This window comes from Papaver somniferum, unplaced genomic scaffold (genome assembly GCF_003573695.1).
Source record: "Papaver somniferum cultivar HN1 unplaced genomic scaffold, ASM357369v1 unplaced-scaffold_133, whole genome shotgun sequence".
Lineage (NCBI taxonomy): Eukaryota > Viridiplantae > Streptophyta > Magnoliopsida > Ranunculales > Papaveraceae > Papaver > Papaver somniferum.
Window position 1 is genome coordinate 5,369,458 of NW_020622492.1, and position 24,602 is coordinate 5,394,059.

The following is a 24,602-nucleotide window of genomic DNA, read 5'->3' on the forward strand; positions in this document are numbered from 1 at the left end:
GAAAAATTATAAATAGAGAGCTACTTTTGGTGTTTAGGGAGGAGGAATTTTAGGGAGAAAAGTTTTTGGGAAAAATCTTAGACAAAAGTTTTAGAGAAGAGAAGTGGTTTGGAGAAATAATTAGTGAGCAATAAAAGAAGGTAAAAGCATCATCAGCATTTTTACTAGTGAACTCACCAGCGCACATAGACTCAACCATGGCTTTGGTCGAATAGTCTAAACCATCATAAATAATCTGTACGAGTTTCATATTATCAAATCCATGGTGAGGACACTGAGATAGGAGATCATTGAATCGCTCTAAAAATCTATAAAGAAACTCTCCCTCTTGTTGCACACTAGTACTAATGTTCTGCCTAACAGCTGCAGTTTTATGCGTAGGGTAGAACTTCATATAGAAGGCAGCGATAAGTTCCTGTCATGTGTTCTATGGATTCAGACGGTAGGTTGTTCAGCCAGGTCTTGGCTTTGTCTCTCAAAGAAAAGGGAAACATCTTAAGTTTCAAGACTTCATCGGTAAGGTCCTCTATCCTAATTATTCCACAAATTTCCTCAAAGTCCTTAATATGAAAATAAGGGTTCTCATCATCCTTTCCTAAGAATATAGGGATCATCTGAAGAATACTAGGTTTTATCTCAAAATTAGCCGTAGTGGCTGGCAATTTAATGCACGAGGCTCGGTTGGACCTAGTTGGGAACATGTAATCTTTCAAAGTTTCCATCGCTGACACAACAGAAGTACTAGGGGTACTTTCCTCACGAAGAGATAGGTTCTCAAAACTGAAGTTTCCAAAAACAAGGCTTTCCAAAGAAGAGTCTTCGAGCTCCCTGCTTAAATCAGAAGAACTACTAGGTTTTTCGCTAATCAATCGACCTAGAGTATCTCTTTTCCAAGCCCTATTAACAAAATCGGGCATACACTAAAAAGAATTCAAAAAGAAATAAAAATCCTAACAGGAAGGTTTTAGCAATCACACAGCAGGCTGACTCGACTTTACCACAGCAAACCTAAAGATTTCTAGCAAATAACAAGCATGATGGCTCCACTTAGATTGTTTCTAGACCATCTTCTAATCCTTCGAAAGGGAATCCGTTACAATTTAAGCAAACCCCTCTGGAATCAATCCGAGTTAAAGTAAGTTGAATAGAGGCGAGGGAAGCTCAGTGGAGCTTTGATACCCAAAACCTCACCGATCCAATGCGGCGCAGTCACGCATTCAACTCGCAGAAACCGTCAAGAACTTTGAGGTGTGCTTAAAAGAGTAACCAATATTTTTCGAATGATTGTCCTGTTAAGCTCGATACCCTATAGGTCTCTTTCTAATCAGATTTTAAAGCTTGGGTTCGCGTTAGGTTTTGTTCTCCTAAAGCGGGCAAGAAGGGAGCGGTGATGAAATCCGAACCCTTATCTTGTTTAGGCCAGGCGTTGCCCTTTACTAGGAATATAAAAACAGTCTGGTTCGTCCTCAAACAATTATCACCTTAAGGAATACAGTAACTCGCTTGCAGGGGATTCGCGAGTGTTTCGATTAGACTTACCTCCCGTACCAGACGGGCGATGAACCGTTGTCGTCGACTCGGGCCACGACTCATATGTCGTGTGCGAACCCGAGGGGACGAGGTGATATTGTAATCACCGTCCTTCCCTGCACACAGTTTATATTTAAGGGTACCCTTCCGTAGGGTAAAAAAAAAAATTAATGTCCCAAAATTAATGTCCAAAGTCCATAAAAAATACAAAAGAAAAGAAAGTCTAAAAAAAATTACAAAAATAAAAATGTCTCTTTTTTTTTCTCTCTTTTTATCAAAAAAATAAATAAAATTCTTCTTCTTTTGCTCCTTTTGCTTTGCCTTTTACTCCAAGTCTTTAAATGTCCACCAAAAACTTTGGCAAAAATTTCTTTCGTTCCAACTTCAAGAATCTGAAAGAAAAAGACAAAAAACCAGAAACGTAAAGAAGAACAAATAAATAAAAAAAATAAATCTAAAAAAAATGCTAACTAAACACAGGTCCCCGGCAGAGGCGCCAAAAATTTGATGGATTTCAAATAGTGATTGTAGTTGTAGTGGTAAAAAGGGGTCTTTTCAGACTTGTGAAGAAAACAATTTTTCTAGATTTAAATTAAACAGACAAATAAATAAAATAGTTCAAACCTTTAGAGAAAATACCAAGACTAGGATTCCACCATTGACCAATTAAATAGTAAACTCTAAATATTCATGCAATTCTATCTTTAAAAATAATTATAATATTTGCCTCAAATATATTTTTGAAGTAATAATTGTAATCACAAAGTATAAAACATCAAAAGTTTTTAAAACCCAGCATGCTTCATCAAAATAATTCACAACTATTCAATAAAAACTAATATTTCAAATTCAATTCCATGCAAATAATCAAATAATAATATTGCAATAAATAATAAAATTAGAATTATACCAATCAATATGGATCAATGGCTTCCTCCGTCGTCTCGGCTAATGGGTTTAGCTCCTCATCCCAAAAACATAATCATAAGATGTATCCATGGCTTAATAATGTGTTTTTATTGATGAAAATGGTGTAAAAAGAAGTTTGCAACGCTGTATAAATGTTACAGCGTCACTGTTACAATGGTATTGCAGCTTATAATGACACAAGTGAACTGCAGTAGAAAAACGACACCTATTTCTCGCTGTAAGCACTGTTGAAGAACGACACTTCAGAAGCGTCTGTTCTTCGTCTTCTTCTTCCTCCTCGAGCAGCAGCAGTAACAACAACAAATTCTCTGTAACTTCTTTGTTTCCGGCTCTAAACTCCTCCTAACTCTCTCCTAAAACTTTCTAACCCCTCTAAGACTCGAAGCAATGCTTTATATAGCCAACAGAACCAAAATTCTCGTGCAAATCCGAGAGTATTTTTCTTTTTTTCTTCTCGAGCAGTTGAGAGAATAATCTCTTTTCTGTTCCTTTGTACGCGTCCTCTGGCCAGTTATTACGCTCCAAACTTCTCTTAAGACTTGAACAAGACTAGGTGCATAGTTATCTAGCGTAAAAGTCTTCCACAAATCTCTCACAAATATTTGAAAGTGAACAGCACGGTACTGTCCTGTTTGGACTTTGATCCATTCTCCCGGTCATTCCAGCCCAATTGGTTGGGTTAAATTGCTTATACTGATCTTTTTATAGTCTAGGAAGTCCAGCCCAGTGAAAATCCGATGTTGAATCTCCTTAAAACTCGCTCAAATTCGAACCCCTAAAACTGTTCTTCTGCAGAGTTCTTTTCCCGCCAAAATCCAGTTTTGAAACTTTGAAGATGAACTCCTCCTATCCAGTTCCGGTGTCCCTTTAGTACATGCCCTGAAATGGGGTGCCCCTTATCCAAATTAGGGGTGCCTTTAGCAATTCTTCTGGGATGTTTTCTGCACTTTTTCGGGGTTCCTCCGGGGTATTTCTGGGGAGCTTCCGGTACACTTCGGGGAGCTTCCGGTATGCTATCTACGGAGGTCCAAATGCCATATTTTTAGCCAATTTCGCCACAAAGTCTTATTCTTCCAAAAACACCTACAAATAAATAAAATATCCAAATAAGTACGATATCGAGCACTAACAATATATACAAATGAGCTATATTAGACACATAAATGCGTCTATCAGTTAAGGATCTGGAGACTACGAATATAGCGGCAAATCTTCGTCATATTTGGGACTTGGTGTCAGGTAGAAATTCTATTTGGTGCTCGTGGGTGCAGGAAAATTTAGTCAAGAATAAGGAATTCTGGAACATGCCTGTCCCTCAAGATTGTTCATGGAGTTGGCGTAGGATTCTTGAATGCATAGAGATTGCTAAGTCTTTTTTGCTTACGATTCTTGGTAATGATCAGGAGACCAGCTTTTTGTTTGGGTTTTGGCACCCTAGGGGTAGACTTTGTGATTGGCTTCATGTGGAAGCAATTCACTCAGTGGTGGATCAGGGTAAGCATCGGGTTGCAGACTTTGTGGGTGTAGGAGGTTGGGATGTTTCTAGTATCAAGGGATTGGGTTCTTCTGTGATTAATGAATTTGCTAAGATAAAATTTGACACTCAGGAGGAGGACTCTTTGGTTTGGAAGGCCAGTAAATATGGAAACTTTTCCATGAAAGACACTTATAGTGCAATTGCTCATTCTAGTCCTAAAGTTGGATGGGCCAAGCTTGTTTGGTTTAAAGGCTTGATTCCCAAACATTCCTTTATTGGTTGGCTGGCTATGCACAAGAGATTGAAAACTCGCAGTAGGTTCTTCTAGTGGGGGGTTATACCTAATGCTTCTTGTATGTTTTGTAATGATGCTCCTGAGGATGAAGACCATTTGTTCTGCAGCTGTAGCTTTGCTGCTGAGATTTGGCAAGGAATTTTATATAAGTTGGGATTTATCAGAAGTTGCCTTCCTTCTTGGGATCAAAAGTTACTTTGGTGTGCTACTCACTTTGTTGGGGAAGGTGTTGTAAATGCTATCAGGAAATTGGCCTTGAACAGTTTTCTGTACCATATATGGAAGGAGCGTAATAACAGGTTACATGTTGTCAGTTTGAACTCTGCTGACTCTGTCAGCTACCTTATTATTGCTGATGTTAGATTGAAAGTGGAGTCGGGGAAATTTTCTGATGTTGATTCTCCCTTTGTGAGGTCTTTTTTGAATAGATGGAGTGTAACTTGTAAGTTGGTTTAGAAGAAGGTCATTGCTTGCAGGTGGAAATATCCTGCAAATGATGAAGTAATGATCAATATTGATGGATCTAGGGGTGATGATTCTGGGGGTTTCAGCGCTATTATTAGGGACTGCTCTGGCCTTACTATTGCTGCATCTATTGGCGGTTCTGCTCCAGATTTTGTTATTTCTCTTGAACTTAAGGGTGCTGACCTAGCTTTGAGTTTAGCAAGAATTAAAAACTTGCCTAAAATCCATATCTGCACTGACTCAATGGCTGTCTATAATCTATTTAATGGTAAGGACTGTAAGCCTTGTTGGGAGAATATTCATCTCTGGAGACACATTAGTAAACTGAAGTTGGGGTTTAGGAGGGTAAGAGTGAGTTATGTATACAGGGAAACAAATCGTGCAGCTGATTTATTGGCTGCTAAACACCCCTCTGTCGAGTTTGTGGAACTTGATCCTGGTGAATTCAGTCCGGAGCTGAAGATATTGGATGAGGATAGGAGTCTCAAATTGTATTTTCTTTCTTAGTTTTTTGTTTTGGTTAGGGTGTCCTTAACCCTGCGGATTGTATTAAAAAAAACACAGAAACAGGTCTGTCCTATTTTTGTTTCAACTTTTATTTAGCATATTTTGTTCGTATGAATGCTTAGAATGTGGAATCTACGTATGTTTGTTTTCATTTGATGCTCGAAACTAGAAACAGCATTTTTATGAGTTGAGATTGGTCGATGAGACCCTATTTACGTCTTGCTGCCTTGCATAAGTTTGATTCATTCAAAACCAGTTATGTTCCAAGAAATAACATGTGTTTTAACTAATCTTATTGGAGACTAAATTACATGGTACTGTTTTTATAAGTTGATTAATTATTATGACATGCATTAAAAAATTGGTACTAATGAAAAACAGTGTGTCTGTGATAGTAAGAAATATAAATTGAAAATTGCTTTTGGTAATTTCATTGATTAATAATAGTAATTGGTTAGTAATAATAATAATCTTGGTGGTTAATATATTGATTTTGATTTCCAAATTATTTTGGTTTTTAATTCTTATAATTTTGTCTCTGGTTTAATAATTGAGATTTGGGTATCTAATAATTTGGTAATTTTGCAGGTTTATAATTTTATGAAGTTAGCATTCTTTTTATATATATTTTTTGCAATTAAAACTCTAGCATCCCAATTATAAAGTAGAGGCTAACTTTTTGGATTTGACGGGTTAAGTGCCTCACACCTTTCTAGCTCGTATCTTCATTTCCAGACTATTTCTCTGTTTTGGATCAGTGCCTATTTTGGGTTCCAATTTCCTAAGTTGGGTGGCGGCTTCCCTTATTAATAATTTCTAAGTGTATTTCCATTTTAGATATTAGATCTTAACGGATTTCGACGGTATCTACAGTACGCAAACTATAGCTTCCGGACTTTGGACTTGTCCAGCAGTTTGCAAACGGGTATGCATACTTCTATCCCGGACCTTAATTCAGGTAGAACCGTTCGCATACTGGTGTGCAAACTTGGTTCCCGGACTTAAACAGTTAAAACCGTTAGAATACTAGGTATGCAAGCAAGGTTCACGGACCTGAATCATACCGAAACAGTTTGCATACTAGGTATGCATAATCTGTTGTATCCAGACAAAGGTTTTTGTTCTAAACTCTCATTTCAGTCATTGAAACATCCTTAGAAGACGACAATAGATGTGTCACACAAACTATTATCTTATAAGTAATTTTCAAGTGATCGAATGATCAGTACGAAACTTTCCGAGTCGACATCAAATGATCGTCTCACACAAGTCGTGTAAGATGTTTCGAGACAATTTTCACATGATCATCTTTTGACTTATTATCTAGTTTCCAACAAATAAATTGTTTTCAACAAAACTCGTCAAGAATATGATGAACGTAGCCAAAACAAAAAGCTTCCATCATATATTTTGAGAACCGAGTTAAACTCAGCTCGAAATATCAAATGTGTATAATATAAAAGTCTATATAGCTATACGACTTAGTCTCATTAGGAGATAAAATAGAATAGACTTCTGAGTGATTGATAAGTTTTAGTCTCCACATACCTTTTGTTGATGAAGTTCCTCCAATCTCTCCTCAGTAGATCTTCGTCTTCAATCGATAAACGCCGTGAAGTCTAAAGCTCAACTACACACTACCCCGTTTTTTGAGGATTAGCAACGGCTAAACGCTATTGCAAAAGGACTTACAACAGCGGAAAACCGTTGCAAAACGTGGCGTTGCATTTTTTGCAACTAAAGCCGTTGCGAAATTTTTCGCGACGGTATTCGGTTCAGCCAACTGTTTTTTTCTTGACTTTGCAACGATTTTAGCAGTAATGAACAAATTTAGCAACTGCTCGCCGTTGTTGCAACAGCTTAAGCGGTTGCGAAGTTAATAATTTGCAACCTGATTTAGGCGTTGCGAAAATTGGAACCGACTTTTTTAGAGCGGCTCCGTTTAGCCTACCGGGTTTTGTTATTCTGGTTCAAAACTTAGAACAACTGATGGCCGTTGCTAAATTTTTAGCAATAGAAAAAAAAATCAATCTTCTGTTGACCTAGTCAAGAGTTCCCTGCAATATTTTCAGGCTAAATTCAGGCCTAAACACTAAAAACATATTAACAAAACTGTACACATACAAGAATGAAAAAACTAATCTTACTATTTATACAACATATCAAAGCATGAACAGTTTAATTCTTTTAGATACCTATATTTTTGTAAGCTTTCATCATATTAATTTAAACACTGTTATAAGTTCAATTATGTAGATTTCTATGTTTTAGATTACTCTCATTATTTCTAAATTGAACATTGAAAATCTTCCTTACTCTCACTTGTTGTCGTATCATCATCACACTGTACCCTCCAAAAGTGCTTTAAGCAATCTTAGATTCACTCCCCGTTACTTGAAGCCTTCATGGAATGGAAACCAAGGTTATGTCGTAACAATGTAACAATTATGTTGCATCCAGAAGAAAGCAAGGTTTATATAAACAAGAAAGGAAGATGAAGAGAAAAACACAACTGAATGATATAAAATAAAACGAATCATACAGTATTGAAGTAGAGACGTGACACCACAATTTTTCAACAATAACCATGAACCAACATGTTTTGGTGTTGGTTCATACATGGGTAACTCTATTAACTATAGAATCATTAGCCTAAGTTCCTTAGTGAATACATGGGAGTCTCTCAAATCGATGATCCTTTGCAGTACTATCAAACAATAAATGACATGTCACATAGTTTAGCTTAAAAACAATCCCCAGAGTTAAGAATAAAACATGCTAGCTAATTTGAGAACAATGAAACTTCTCAAATATACATCTAACCTGAAAGCTACTCGGTTCTTTTGTTCTGACATAAATTCTCCAGCTCTGCTATGACGCAAGGAGTGCTTCATTAGCAAAAGGAAATGAATAAAACAACAAATGAGTCGATATAAATAAAGCATATCAAACAAATCAGGCACAATAAAGATCACGGACTAACGTTCAAAAACACGGAACAAAAGAACAACATCCACATTAGTCCATAAGATAGTGTTAGAAGTACTAACCAAATCTTATAAGACTAAAGGAGGCGACTTTCGAACAATATTTATAACTAAGTTTAGCCGTGCTTATGGAAAATTAAATAGTCCGCTGATCTACTGAATTTACAAGAATAATGAAGTCGTTATGCTGCATATATTCATGGCCTATCTCTCCATCCAAGGTATCTCCACATTCTCATTGAAAATCATTGATTCAATATAAACCAAGTTATAAGGAGATTTGAAATTATAGCCGGAAGTTTTAATTCAGTATGCAAAGAATGTAACGTTCTTCAATAACAAATCTTATGATGATGCCCTTGCCCTCTTTCATTTTTCTTAAAGCTGCACGAGCATAAATTGTGTTCTAGACTTTTATAAGTTGTAGCAAGAAATAAAATATACGAAGTGTTTGCAAACATGCTCATAACACCTAATAACATTCATCAATTATTTAACATTACCCTCGAGTTCTTTCCTGTCCTGAAAATCTTTATACACAACGTTATATCTTATGTTAAAAGGACATTTCCAAAAGTCGTGCATGCTCAGGTGGTGGTGATACATGTGTATCTTCCTCTCTTCGGGAACTAGTGATCCTCAAGATGGATTGAGGATAGAATTGTAATTTATGAGGATTAATGATTTAAGGTAGTATTCCTATAGAAGGAAATTAAATTCCTAGGAGGCTTGGGAAACCAAACCAAAGTAAGGAAGTATGCGAAGATAAGGAAATACTTCCTAAACAAGGTAATATTCCTAGAAAGGGAAATATACCTAGAAAAGGAATTATTCTTAGAAAAGGAAATAGATTCCTAGAAGTTTTGGAAAACCGCTAAAGCTATAAATAGAGATGTTTAGCTCATAGCTAAATATATCTGGAGTATGGTTTGTGATACAGACACACTTAGATCTAGTATATGGTTTGAGATACAGACAAACCTATATCTAGAGAGTGTGGTTTGACACATAGAAAAGGAGGTTTAACACACATACCTAGAGAGAAGTTTATGAGGCAATTAATTATTGTATAAGCAAGCTTAGCAAATTGTGAGCGTAACAAAGAGAGAATTGTAATAGTTTTCTTGTTCATAATCTAGAGAAGATATATTTCTTCGAATTACTACTTTGTGTTCTGTGTTTTCTAGTTTTCGTCTATTATTATTCTGAATTCCGCCTCTATAATAATAGTCATCAAGGTACAGAGATGAAAACGTATCAGGTGGCATAGGGTAAGGTTCTCATACTGGTAAAAGGATACTTATGCATAATCAATGTATGTATGAGAAAAAGACAGAGGTGCAGTATCCTACCAGTTGGTATCCAAGCTTTACGAATTGCATTCAAATTGTTGTCTGACCAAACCTTGTAAGTATTCCTGTAATAGCTACAAATATTTTCTTAGGTAAGCACTATTTTTGGAGAACAAGTTTAAGAAACAATAAGATTCCATCCCATTACCACCTACTTGCTTGTATCTGCTCAGCCGCCATCAACATCTACAAAACCCAAATGCAGTACATACAAATTTCAGAGCACACACAACAGCACCACTAGTTCGCAGTTCATATCATTTCAGTTGCAGCAACATTCTCATCACTGCATTCTTTAGCTCAGGTCAGTTCAAGTCACACTCTTAGCAGTTCTCATCCCATTCCACCAACACCAGTACCATCTTCTATACAACCTTGGGCCCAATTCCATTGCAGCATCATCTGCAACTCAAACAAGCCATCTAACCTACACTTCGAAGATACAGCACAACCAACACCAGTATCATCATCTCTTTCTTCCCCTAAATTAAATCACCACTAGGACCACCAGAAACTGTCGTTTCAATACATGTCTCCTCTATTTTCCTTAGCAGCAACCGAATCCAAATCTGCAACCATTCAATCTCAATTTAACAACCACTGCACCACAGCACTAGCACCTGCTTCTTCAGTTCGTTTGAAATCAACAACTGCAATATCACCAACACCATTTCCCTGGCAACTCAGCTCATCATAACTCATCACCACCAAATCCATATCCATGTCTTTAACCTGTTCATCACCATCATCTTCTTCTCTAACATAATCTCCATCTCAAGTGCGGCTAGAGTTCAATACCACCACTGCTTTATAAGCATCCACCATTCAGTTCAGAGTCTTCTTACAATTTTATCTGCACCATACGTTCACCTTCTACAGCAGCAACATGCAATACAGTACCAACCATTCCTTGTCAGTATCATAGTTCAATCACCACCAACAGACCCATCTTAGCTTCAATCTTCCTTTAGTTCAAACACCTACTTTTCTGCAGCAACAACCACCGCTACTAGACATTACATCATCACTTGCAACTCAACAACTACTAGTCTCAGTCTATCATCAACTGCAGCTGCATCAATTGATCACCAGAACCAACAATAACTCAGCGCAAACAAATTGCAGCTGCATCCCTATCCTAACATTCATCTAACCGTAGAATTTCACTGAATTCAGCTCACCAGCAAGCATCCACTCTGTCTTCTTATCATCTCAGCTATTCATCCTTCTTCAGTTCACTTTCCCTGGATGAAACAACAACAGCAACACAAGTCCTCAGCTGATAACCAAGCACCTGTTCAAATACTCAACAACAAACCTAACCCACCTCAAACTTCTTCCCTATAAAACATGAATTGACCACAAACCCATAACACCAGCTTGATTCTTCCTCCTTATCTCACCAGATTCAAACTGGTTTCTTCAATTTATGTCCAACCATTCCAACACAGACCCATATTGAACATCAACAACAACATCATGTTCTAAAATTTACACACTTCACATAAAAAAAAAAAAAAAACTCCAAACCCAAAATTGAACCCTAATCAAAATTCAAAACCATAACAAACCCACAACTCAAATCAAAATCAATACATAAAAAATACAAACCAACCGTCAGATTCATTAAAAATGCCAAAAAAACAAATAATCATAAACAACCTAATCAATCCTCAGATTTCACTGAATCTAACACAAATTAAAACCAAAAACATAAAATTCCGAGAATAAGTAAACATGATTTCGTGGCGAATCACCTAAAACAATTAGAAATTGGAACAACATGATCTTCATCACGAATCTCCCAAAATAATTTGCAAACCCTAACTTCAAAATTGCAAACCCTAACTATTCCTGTAGAAAATCAAGCACGAGGAATTTTTAGGAGAAAATATTGATGGGTTTTCAAGAGAAGGATTGAAGAACAATATAATCAGGAGAAAGATTTCTCTAGGTTTAATGGTGGTAGGTTTTCAAGAAAAAGATTGAAGAAAAATGAGTTTCAGAGAAAATTGTAAAGAAATTGTTTTCTGTTTAGTGGTTTGCGCATGGTGGTGGTGATAGCAGAAGTGAGAGTCATGATTTTTTTTTTGAAGCAGAGACTGAAATAGAGTGAAGGTAAGGTAAAACGAGAAAGATAAATGAGAGTGATAGAGGCGAAGTGTTCTCTTCTTTCAGATAAATATAGGGTTAAGGTGAGATATTTGATCAAACCGTCCAAAATTATAGAGCAAATCTTAACCGTAAAAGATAGTGTTGCCATCCACTCAAACTCGTCCCACATGTGGAATTCTAGTTTTACCTTGCACCCAAGCAGGAAGCACATGTGGTATGCTCAGCCATCAACACGGCTCAAAAATTCGCAACTGCGGAATGAAGTTAAAAATTTGCTGCAGTTGCTAATATTTGAGCAGTTGCGAATTCGCAACTGCATAAGAGCCGTTGCAAAATTCTGTTGCTAATCGGGAAAATGGTGTAGTGACACATTCTATCCTAATCCGAGACATAGCTGTAAGTATACTAGAGATCAAGACTTATAGTTTTGATCAACTAAACTTGATAAAACAAATTGAGATAGCAACGCTTGCGAGTTCGACCGAGCAATGCTCTAACAATCTCCCCCTTTGTCAATTTTAGTGACAAAACTATCAATACATATGGGTTACAAAATAAATAAACTTTGTAGCTTCTCATCCATCATGCTTGATTTCCTTGGTTCTTCAACATTCCTTGAAATCTTCACCACTCCAAGTACTCCAGTGATTCTGAACGTGTTCAACTCAGCATCATTATTTTCGGAAAACTTGGCATTTCTAATCTTTGTCCCTCCACAATTGAGAACTCTTGGTGGAATTGTGAATTTGCGGAGTTGGTCTATTTCCTTGAATTGGGTGCTCAAAGTCTTGATATTTGTGGCTTTATAATTCTTCAAATGGTCTCAATGATGTCATCCAATAAGAAGTTAGGCTTTCCATGCTTGATTGGAAAAATATGTAGTGCACATTCCATTGCTCCCATTGGCAACTCTATTGGAACCCAAACTTGTTCGTCCTTGTACCTTCAAACGTATGAAGATGAATCTCTAGATTTAGCTGAGAGTTCTTTAGAAATTAACTTCTTCGGAGATGAGTTAAGTTTACATACCTCAGATGGATTCGACTTCAGAACAAGTTTAAGTTTGTTTTCTAATCGACTTGCTCTCCGTTGAAGTTTGTTGACATATCTTATTTTTATGTTTGTACTTGAAAAATTTGAGAGTTCATGACCCTTAAAAGTACAACAAGATCATGTCAATATGGAGGATAGTTCAGGTACCATAGCCGAGCATGCTGCTAAACAAATTGAAGTACCTGAAACGTGTGAGATAGAATTTTCAGTAGATAGAGTAAAATCCATTTTATCCTCCAAAGTGGTCTAAGAAGTTTCTCTAGGAAGAATATCAAGATTGATGTACGTATTGCATAGCGTGGTGCTCCTTATACAGAGATGATTGATGATCGTCCTCGACTGAAACCACTCCCCAGTAATGATAAGAGAAAAACATTCCCAGAATCTTCACAAGCGAGTATTTTCTTTTTTTTTTTTACTTTTTCAGAAAAGTATAACATCTCACGACTTAATCGTTTTGTTGACTTCAACAACTGTTGAGTGAGCATGTCATAAGGCCCCGAAATAATGGTGACTTTGCGGATGTTGGAATAATTTCCCAGAGTGGTGAGAAGAGAAGCTGATAGGTGCCTAAAATACCTAATTCTAATATCGGTTTCTTACACTTTTCTTAGCTATTTTTCTTGTATTATTGTTCCATCGTTTGCAAGCATTGTAACAAGCCATCACACCTCTAGTTCTGACTTGAATTGGAGGTCTCATTTTCAAAAGCATATTTCAACAAAATGGAAAAGCGGTGGTACACGCTTTGTATCCACAAAAATGAGGCAACAAATTTTTTGGATCATTTTATAAGATATTGCTCCATTGGCGGTGGTAAGCTTTGTAACAAGCCATCATATCTCTAGTTCTGGCTTGAATTTAAGGTTTCATTCTCAAATGAGAGTTTCTAACAAAATGAAAAGGCGGCGGTAGACACCTTGTATTCGCAAAATGAGACAACATACTTTTTGTATCATTTTATAAGATACTGTTCCATTGACTGTAAGCTTTGTAACAAGCCATCATATCAATATTTCTGTCTTGAATTGAAGTTTTCATTCACAAAAGCAAGTTTTTAACAGAATACAAAGGTGGCGGTAGACGCTTTGTATCCTCAAAAAAAAGGGAAAATATTTTTTGTATCATTTTATAAGATATTATTCCATTAACTGTAAGCTTTGTAACAAGCCATCATTTATCTAGTTTTCAGTTGAATTAAAGGTTTCATTCACAAAAGCGAGTTTCTAACCAAATGCAAAGGCGGTGGTAGATGCTTTGTATCCTCAAAAAAGAGGCAAATATTTTTTGGATGTTTTTATAAGATATTGTTCCATTGAATTGAATGTCTCATTATCAAAAGCTAGTTTTTCACAAAATGCAAAAGCGCGGCGGTACACGCTTTGTATCCGCAAAAAATGAGGAAAAATATTTTTTGGATCATTTTATAAGATATTGTTCCATTGACTGTAAGCTTTGTAACAAGCCATCATATCTCTAATTCTGACTAGAATTGAAGGTCTCATTCACAAAAGCGAGTTTCTAACAAAATGCAAAGGCGGCGGTACACGATTTGTATCCGTAAAAATGAGGTAAAATATTTTTTGTATCATTTTATAAGATATTGTTCCATTGTTTGTAAGCATTGTAACAAGCCATCATCTCTAGTTCTGACTAGATTTGAAGGTCTCATTCGCAAAAACGAGTTTCAACCAAATGTTTTAAAAAAAAAATCATATTTCCCATTGAAATTAGAGTCAGTAGTAATTCAAAGCTTTTTCATATACCCTTTAACAATAATATCTGAGATGAATCTACTATTCACCGTAACCAACAAAATTAAAATCAAAATTAAACTGAGAAAAATAACAAAAACCTGAGTTGTTGATTCTCTATAACCATCTGTGTCGCTTACTTTCTCTCTTGAAACTACTATTCATCTTCTTCTTCCCTCTTCTTGGGCTTCCTGCAATTCTCTTCAAAATGTTTAGCCATAAAAATCCCAGTATTTGCAAGGTTTTTGATGTTTGGTACATTGTAATTTCGAGGAATATAAATCCCAAATCCCATACCAAGTATGAACTTAAATCCACCGCTAATTATCCCCATTTTTGTTTTAGCTTAAAACTAGGGTTTTCAACAGTTTCAACGAAATGGAAATGCGGCGAAACACACTTTGTATCCGCAAAAATGAGGCAAAATATTTTTTGGATCATTTTATAAGATATTGTATCATTGACTGTAAGCTTTGTAAAAAGCCATCATATCTCTAGTTCTGACTTGAATTGAAGGTCTCATTCACAAAAGCGAGTTTCTAGCAAAATGCAAAGGCGCGGTACACGATTTGTGTCCGCAAGAATGAGGCAAAATCTTTGTTGGATCATTTTATGAGATACCATTGTTTGTAAACTTTGTAACAAGCCATCACATCTCTAGTTATGATTTGAATTGTATTAGAGCACTGCTCGGTCGAACTCGCAAGCGTTGCTATCTCAAGCTTGTTTGTTAATGTTAGTGATCAAAACTATAAGTCTTGATTTCTAGTCTACTTATAGTGATATCTCGGGCTAGGATAGATTGTGTAGTTGAGCATTAGACTACACGGCGTTCATCAATTGAAGACAAAGAACTACTAAGGAGAGCTTGTGGAACTTCATCAACAAAAGATATGTGGAGACTTAAGCTCATCTATCACTCAGAAAGTCTATTTCTACTCTATCTCATATATTGAGACATAAGTCGTATTACTATATAGTTTTCGATTATGCACATTTGATATTTCGAGTTGAGTTTAACTCACTTACATATTTCTCGAAATATGTGTTGGTAAGCTTTCACTTCAACTAAGTTCATCTTATATTCTTGACGAAAGTCAAAAGATGATCATGTGAAAATCACCAAGTAACATCTTACTTGGTCTGTGTGATACAATCATTTGGTGTAGACTTGGAGTGTTTCGTTATGATTATTTCAATAACTTGAAAACTGCTTTGATGCTAATAATGTGTGAAAACGGCTATTGTCATCCTCTAAGAAAGTTTCAATGATTAAAATACAGTTTAGAACACTTAACCAACATTGGATTATAAACATGTTATGCACTCTTGCATATATGTGATCCATGTCCGGGAACCTAAGTGTGTACTGATACACACATTTTTGTGTCTGATATAATCTCAATTGTATATATTGTTAGTGCTCGATTTTGTATTTATTTTGGCTTTTTATGTCTTTGTAGGTGTTTTTGGAAAAATAAGATTTTGCGGCGAAATTGGCTCGAAAAGTGTTTTTTGCATTCATGGGAGGACATTTGCTATTCGGACACTCACTTTGGATAAGGGGTAACCTAACTACTAAGGGGCATCCCATTTCCAGGCAGCTGCTAATCGCACCCCTACTATGGATAGGGGGCGACCATCTTCTACATTTGAATTATAGGTTTTGGGGCGGGAAATATCTTGACAGTTTCTGGCAGATTTAGGGTTCTTGATTTGAAGGAGTTTGAGGTCGATTAAACCTCTGATTTTCATAGGATAGACTCCTTATGGGTCTAGGAATCTGACATGGGTGTTGAAATCGATTAGATTGGGCTCAATCGACGGATTTTTATCACAACAGAGAATATGGAAAGTCACGTGTGTGACCTGTTTTAGGGAATTTTAGAGAGATTAAAGTGCTGTAAACTTTCCCAAAGATTTGTATCTATCTAAGGAAGAGTTTAGAATAAAAAGGAAAGCTCAGAAACGCGTAGAAATTCTAAAACAAGAAATTGCCGCAACTTTGCCGTGAAGAGAAGGAAAGAGATTTTGGAAGATTTGGGAGAGATTTAATCGGTATTTTTGATATAAATAGATTGTTTGGGTCATATAGAAGGGGTGTCGAGAGTTTGGGGACCTGAGGAGACCCAGAGAAGAAGAAATCAGAGTTTTATCAAACTCTGTTTCTGCTGCTGCTGCTGTTGAAGAACGCGAAGAACATTGATGCACGAGGAACAGTCGCAGAACAGTGTCGTTGTTCAACAGCAGAAGATAAGTAACGTTTATATACAACAGTAATCATTGTTCCTCTTTGTACCAGAGGTCTGTAACACTTTTACGCTGTTGCAAATCAGCTGCTTTACACCTTTCACTCTTTTAATCAACTTTTGAGCAACAAACATGTATTTTGAGCAAGTGATTAATATGAGGAGCTAAACCCCATTGCTGAGGCGATAGAGGAAGCTATTTTTCCAACAAAAAGTGGTATATTCTTATTTATTTATTTATCGCAATTATTTTTATGATTGTTTTTCCTTGATTGAAAATTGTTTGAATGATTCTTGTTAAGCAATTGTTATTTCTTTTGATAGAGCATGCTTGGACCTAGGTTTTTGATGTTCTATGCTTCGTATTTACACCTGTTATTTTGAGAATGTACTTGTTGCATCAGTTTAGAATCAAATTGAACGAAAAAAAAATTGCATGAATATAAATATTGGATTAAATCACTTTGAATTTGGAAAATAGTGGAATCTTAGCCTTAGTGTTCTTTTAATATTTATATCAACTTTGATTGAGTTTGCTATAATTTTTAGTGAGTTTTCTATTTTAATATTAGAATTTAAGTCTAATCAATATCCTTCACAAGTCTGAGAATCGAACCACTTTTACCACTATCTACAAATCACATCAATTTTTGGCGCCGCTGCCGGGGACTTGTTTTTAGGGTTTTAGATTTTTTTATTTTTTTTATTTTTTTTTATTTTTTTGTCCTTTTTTATGTTTTTGGGTATTTATCTTGTGTCTACAGGTTCTAGATCATAAAGAAAATTGAGCCAAAGAGTTTGGTGATTTCATAAAGACTTGGAGCTAAAGATTAAAGCAAAAAGAATAGAAAAGAAGACAATTTTATTTTAGACAATTAGGGTATGTTTATTTTCTTTTAGGAAAAAATACACTGTATTAGGGTTTATTATTTTTGTAACTTTTCTTTACTTTTTTGAACTTTTGGACTTTTGGACTTTGGGACATTATTTTTTTTACTACCCTACGGAAGGGTACTTTAAATATAAATTGTTTGCAGAGAATGAGGACAATTACGATATTGTCTCTGCACCTTGGGTTCTTACATTAGACATCGGAGTCAGTGGCCCGAGTTGACTACAACCGATTCATCCCCCGTCTGGAACGGGAGGTAAGATTCTAAACACTCGCGAATCCCCTGTCAGCGAGTTACTGGACTCCTTCGTATGCATATATGTTGAGGACTGAATACGGACATTTATTTTTCTAGTAAAGGGCAAGGCCTGGCCATACAAGATAAGGGTTCGGATTTCATCATCGTTCTCTTCTTGCCCGCTTTAGGAACACGTAACCTACGCGAACCTAAGCCTAAAATTTTGACTAGAACGAGACCGATAGGGTAACGAGCTTAACAGGAAAGTCATTCGAAAAATATTGGTTACTCTTTTAAGCATACTTCGAAGTTCTTGACGGTTTCTGTAAGTTGAATGCGTGACTTCGACGCCTTGTAATACCGGTGAGGCCTTGGGTATCAAAGCTCCACCGAGCTTCCCTCCCCTCTATTCAACTTACGTTAACTCGAATTGATTCCAGAGGGGTTTGCTTAAATTGTAACGAATTCCCGTTCGAAGGATTAGAAGCTGGTCTAGAAACAATCTAAGTGGAGCCATCATGCTTTTTGTTTGCTAGAAATCAATAGGTTTGATTTGGTTGAGTCGGCCTTGGTCTGTGTTTGCTTACCCTTCCAATTTAGAAAATTCTATTGTATGCCTGAACGTAAAAGAAACACACTAGGTAGATTTGTTAAAGAGAAACCTAGTAGTTCGAAGCGTCTCGATTACCTTAATCTAGAAAGTCCGACTTTTGAAGAGTCTGTTTTTGAACGTCCTTTGACTGAGGAGAGAATCCTGTTGCTCCGATAGCGCCAGAAATGGCAACTTTGAAAGCTTTGTTGAATCCAACTAGGACTACTCGTCCTTCGTGTATTAAGTTAGCTGAAACGGAGGCACCCTATGAACTGAAACCTGGGACCTTACAGATGCTCCCAATCTTTTTAGGGAAAGAAAATGAAAACCCTTATTACCATGTTAGGGATTTTGAGGAAATTTGTAGTACTCTAAGAATTAGAGGCTTAGATGATGATGCTTTGAAACTTAGGTTATTCCCATTTTCCCTGAAATAAGGCCAAGTCGTGGCTGTATAGTTTGGACTCCGAGTCAATTGAGACATATGAACAACTTACATCTGCCTTTTTCAATAAGTTTTTCCCTAGGCACAAAACATCGTCTATTAGGACGCAAATATGCACATTTTCACAACAAGAGGGAGAATCTTTATATAGGTATTTGGAAAGGTTCAATGATTTATTATCCCAGTGTCCTCATCATGGTTTAGAAAAGGTTAGGCTAGTTCAGATCCTTTATGAGGGTTTAGATTATTCCACAACGACCATGGTTGAGTCTCTATGCACTGGTGGATTTGAAAACCAAACTGTTGATGCGGCGATGGAATTTTTTAATGAAATCGCCGAAAAAACCCAGCAATGGGAAAATAGTAGGGCACCCCAGAAAACAATTCTTTTAAGTAGAGGAAACGTTAATAGGGTAGAAGGAGGCTATGAATCAGATGCCAAAATTGCTGCTATAGCAAAAAGGTTAGAAGCCTTAGAAGTGGGCCAGACTAGTGGTAGAGTGGAGCCTTTTTGGGAAGGCCAGAATATTGAAGAGCAAGCCAATGCTCTTTATAATAACACTAGATTTGATAACCGTCAAAAGATTGACCCATATTCAGAAACCTATAATCCTGGTTGGAGAAACCATCCGAACCTTTCGTGGTCTAAGGGCCAAAGTCAAGGTCAGTTTAGTAATTCTAATGCTCCCCCAGGTTTTGGCTATACTAAGAATCCTTCAGGACTAGCTCAGTTTCAGAATCAGTCAGATAAGAAAATCCTAAGTTTAGAGGAATCTCTCGCCTTGTTAACTCAGCAAACTGCAAAATTTCAGTTATCCGTAGAACAAGTCTACAAGCTAGTAACAGGATAGGACAAGAAAATAGTCAGGCTATTTCCGAGTTAAAAACCCAGGTTGGTCTGATAAGTGATTCTTTGAGAGAAAAAGGTAAGTTTCCTAGTCAAACACAACCCAACCCTAGAGGAGTTCATGAATTAGGTGCAAAACCATCGAATCAATTGAATGTGTTAGAACCCTTAGAGTGGTAGAGTTGTAGACAATAAGGTAACCATGCCCGATAGTGAACATATGTAGTTCACCCCTCAGAATCTCACCTCTCAGGACCAGTAGCTGAAGAGACTGATAAAGTTTCTGATGATGTGAATTCGGTTCCTGAAAGGTCTGATTTTATGTCTAGAGCCCCATTTCCTCAGCTATTAGTACCAACAAAGAAGGAATCGAACTTTAATGACATAGTGGAGGTTTTTAAGCAAGTTACCATAAACCTTCCCTTATTAGATGCAATTAGGCAAATTCCTGCTTATGCCAAGTTCCTTAAGGATATGTGTACGCGAAAGCGAAAACTTAGCGTCCATAAGAAAGCCTTTTTAGCTAGTCACGTAAGTTCAATCATTCAGAACACCACAACTCCAAAGTACAAAGACCCAGGTTCTCCTACCATTGCTTGCACAATAGGTAACTTCCGGGTAGAAAAAGCTTTACTTGACTTAGGAGCCAGTGTGAACTTACTGCCATTCCATGTATACTTACAGCTAGGACTTGGTGAAATGAAACCTACTCAGATGACACTGCAGTTAGCTGATAGGTCTGTTAAAATCCCTCGAGGTGTTATCGAGGATGTTCTTATTGAGGTCGACAAGTTTATTTATCCAGTGGATTTCGTGGTCCTAGATACCCAACCCCCTGACCCAGAGAACCAGATACCTGTGATTTTAGGTCGCCCATTTTTAGCTACGTCTAATGCGATCATTAACTGTCGAAATGGTGTGATGAGTTTATCTTTTGGTAATATGACTATGGAGATGAACATTTTTAATGTCAGTAAGCAACCTCATGAGCTAGATGACACATGTGTTGAGAGGTGAACATGATAGAAGCCTTAGTTCAGGAGTCATTACCAAACATTTGTCTGAAGACCCATTAGAAAGTTGTCTATCCCATTTTGGTTTAGACGACGATAGCACTATTGAACAGGTGAATGCTCTATTAGATTCTACCCCTGTGTTAGACACTGATAGATGGAAAGCTAGGTTCGAACCGTTACCAGTTTCTGAGACTACCCTAATTCCTTCTTTAGAAGAGCCCCCAAAGTTGGACCTTAAACCACTACCCGATACTCTAAAGTATGTGTTTTTAGGCCCATCTGAGACTTTACCTGTGATTGTAGCTTCCATTTGGATAGTGATCAGGAAAGTAGGCTAGTAAATGTACTTCAAGACAATAAGGAAGCTTTAGGGTGGACTATAGCAGACATTAAGGGTATAAGTCCTACTGTGTGTATGCATCAGATTCATTTAGAGGAAGACTCCAAACCTTCTAGGGAGATGCAACGTCGACTGAACCCTAACATGAAAGAGGTAGTTCGAAAAGAGGTGCTTAAGTTGTTAGATGCGGGTATTATTTACCCAATTTCAGACAGTAAGTGGGTCAGCCCTGTTCAGGTTGTCCCCAAGAAATCAGGTATCACTGTAGTCCAGAATGATAATAATGAATTAATCCCAACCCGAGTGACCACGGGATGGCGTGTGTGTATTGACTATAGGAAATTGAACAAGGTCACAAGGAAGGATCACTTTCCCCTTCCTTTTATCGACCAAATGCTAGAGCGATTAGCTGGACATAGTCACTATTGCTTCTTAGATGGCTACTCCGGTTATAATCAGATCGTTATTGCCCCAGAAGACCAAGAGAAAACCACTTTTACCTGTCCCTTTGGTACCTTTGCGTATAGACGCATGCCTTTCGGGCTATGTAATGCCCCTGCAACTTTTCAGCGTTGTGATGAGCATATTTTCTGATATGGTAGAACGGTTTTAGAGGTCTTTATGGATGATTTTTCAGTGTTTGGTTCATCTTTCGATGAGTGCTTGCATCATTTGACATTAGTGTTGACTAGGTGTAAGGAAAAAAATTTAGTGCTTAATTGGGAAAAATGCCATTTCATGGTTAAATCAGGAATTGTGTTAGGGCACATCGTCTCTTCAAAGGGTATAGAGGTAGACAAAGCCAAAGTTGACCTTATTAAGACTTTACAGGTCCCAAAAACCGTAAAAGATATTAGGTCATTCCTAGGGCATGCAGGTTTTTACCGTCGATTCATTAAGGATTTTAGCTTGATTTCTAGACCTCTTTGCAATTTGCTTGCAAAAGATGTTAAGTTTGTCTTTGATGATGCTTGTTTAGAGGCTTTTGAGAAGCTTAAAACTTTACTCACTACTGCCCCGATAGTCCAGGCACCTAACTGGAACCTACCCTTTGAAATTGTGATTCTTCAGATTATGCTATAGGCGTCGTGTAGGCAACGAGAAAACAAATTACTTCATGTGATTTATTATGCTAGCAAAACTCTGAATGATGCCCAAATGAACTACACACTACCGAGAAGGAACTAGCCATCGTGTTTGCCTTGGATAAGTTTAGGTCCTATATTAGGTTCTAAGATCATAATCTATACAGATCATGCTGCTTTGAAATACCTTTTCTAAGAAGGATACCAAACCTAGATTGATTAGATGGATCCTTTGTTACAAATTTTCCAGACATTAGAGACAAAAGGGTGCAGAAAATGTAGTAGCAGACCACTTGTCTAGGCTAGTTGTTAGTTCCCCTATATTCCCTTCCTATAAGGGACTTTCCTGATGAACAATTGTTCTCTGTTTCCCAATCACCTTGGTATGCAAATATAGTGAATTATCTTGTTACTGGTCGAACCTCAACATTGGGGTAAGCAAGATCGTTCTAGGTTTTTAGCCGAGGTTAAGCATTTCTTTTGGGACGATCCTTATCTGTTTAAGTATTGTCCGGACCAGATTATTAGGAGATGTGTATCTGAGAGTGACCAGTCTAGTATTATCTCCTTTTGTCATGAACATGCATGTGGGGGTCATTTTAGTGCTAAGAAGACTGCTGCTAAGATTTTGCAGTGTGGATTTTACTGGCCTTCGTTGTTTAAAGATTCCCATAGTCATTGTGTTTCTTGTGAGCGTTGCCAGAAGTTAGGAACCATTTCCCGTAGAAATATGATGCCTTTGAACCCTATTTTAGTGATTGAGGTCTTTGATGTGTGGGGCATTGATTTTATGGGTCCATTTCCTATTTCGTTTGGTTATCTTTACATACTTGTCGCTGTAGACTATGTGTCTAAGTGGGTTGAGGCGGTTCCGTGTAAAACGAATGACCACAGGGTCGTAGTCCAGTTTTTGAAAGAGAATATACTTACACGTTTTGGTACGCCGCGAGCTATAATTAGTGATGGAGGTTCACACTTTTGTAATAGACCGTTTGCTCTTTTAATGAAACAATACGGTATTACCCATAAAGTAGCAACCCCATATCACCCTCAGACTAGTGGTCAGGTAGAGGTTTCCAATAGGGAAATTAAACGTATTCTAGAGAAAACAGTTAATCCAAATAGGAAAGACTGGTCGTCGAGGCTTACTGATGCCTTATGGGCTTACCGTACTGCGTTTAAGACACCCATTGGAATGTCACCTTATCGTTTAGTGTTTGGAAGGCATGTCACCTGCCTGTTGAGTTAGAGCATCGAGCCTATTGGGCTATTAAGAACTTAAACTTTTCACTTGACAAGGCAGGAGCTCAAAGAAAGCTCCAGCTCAATGAGTTGGACGAGATTCGTAGAGATGCATACGATAGTGCTAAGGAGTATAAGAACAAAATGAAACTTGTGCATGATAGGAATATTTTACGAAAGTCATTTTCTCCAGGTCAAAAAGTTCTTCTGTATGACACTCGTTTGCATCTATTCCCCGGGAAGTTGCGCTCTCGGTGGACCGGTCCTTTTGTGGTCCGTACTGTTTTTCCTCATGGCGCTGTTGAGATTGAGACACCAGATGGTAGTAGTTCTTCGAAGGTTAACGGTCAGCGATTGAAGCCCTTTTTAGAGCCTTTTCCTACAGGTGATGTTGAGGAGGTCCCTCTGGAGGACCCTGTTTACCTTGATTGACCATCGAGGCGATTTTGTATGTTGTATAATATTTTTGTAGGTTTTTGGTTACACTTCACCCAGGTACTATCTTTCCGACTTCTCTCTTTACTATTTCCTCATGTTACTTATATTTTTGGTACTGTTCTTTGATTAGAAACATTGAGGACAATGTTAGATTTAAGTTTGGGGGTGGGGTAGAACTTTTTGTTACCTTTTCGTTGCAATAAATAAACTCCAGAGCCTAGAAATTTATCCCTATTAAGGATGGCACTAACCAATCTAAGTGGATGGAAGCATTTTGGTTGTAGGAGTTGAGGAACCAATCTGACTAGATGGCAACATCTAAAGAGTCTATTCATAAAAGCACAGAGCTCAGGTGTTAGAAATAACATGATAGTTTCACCATATCTCGTTGAGTCCTTTTCACTTCTGTTTTTATTTTTTTTGTTTTTAAACTATGTTTCTCTAAGTGGGGGGCTCACGATTCAAGTTGTTACCAATGCTAGGGTGAATTAGAGTGATTGAGATACAAAAAAAAAAAGAGACCAGACCATCAGACCAACTGGAATAAATTCAATAAAGTCGACCACTGGAACCCTTGTATATGCCAGTTGTGTTGACCTAGAGTTAGGATTATCAATCACTGGTTCCCTTGTATATGCCAGTGTGTTGATATTAGTCAGACTAGTATCTCAGTCCATTAGGATAGGTTCATTTTGGCGGAGGCCTTCAGACAGATATGAGAAACACCGTTCACCTAGTAAACATCAAAACCAT

The 24,602-nt window shown here is 37.2% G+C and overlaps 1 pseudogene; it reads right to left on the reverse strand.

The window, feature by feature from the left end:
• Positions 1–18,983: 18,983 nt before the first annotated feature.
• On the reverse strand, positions 18,984–19,083 carry LOC113333829 (annotated as a pseudogene).
• Positions 19,084–24,602: the final 5,519 nt, after the last annotated feature.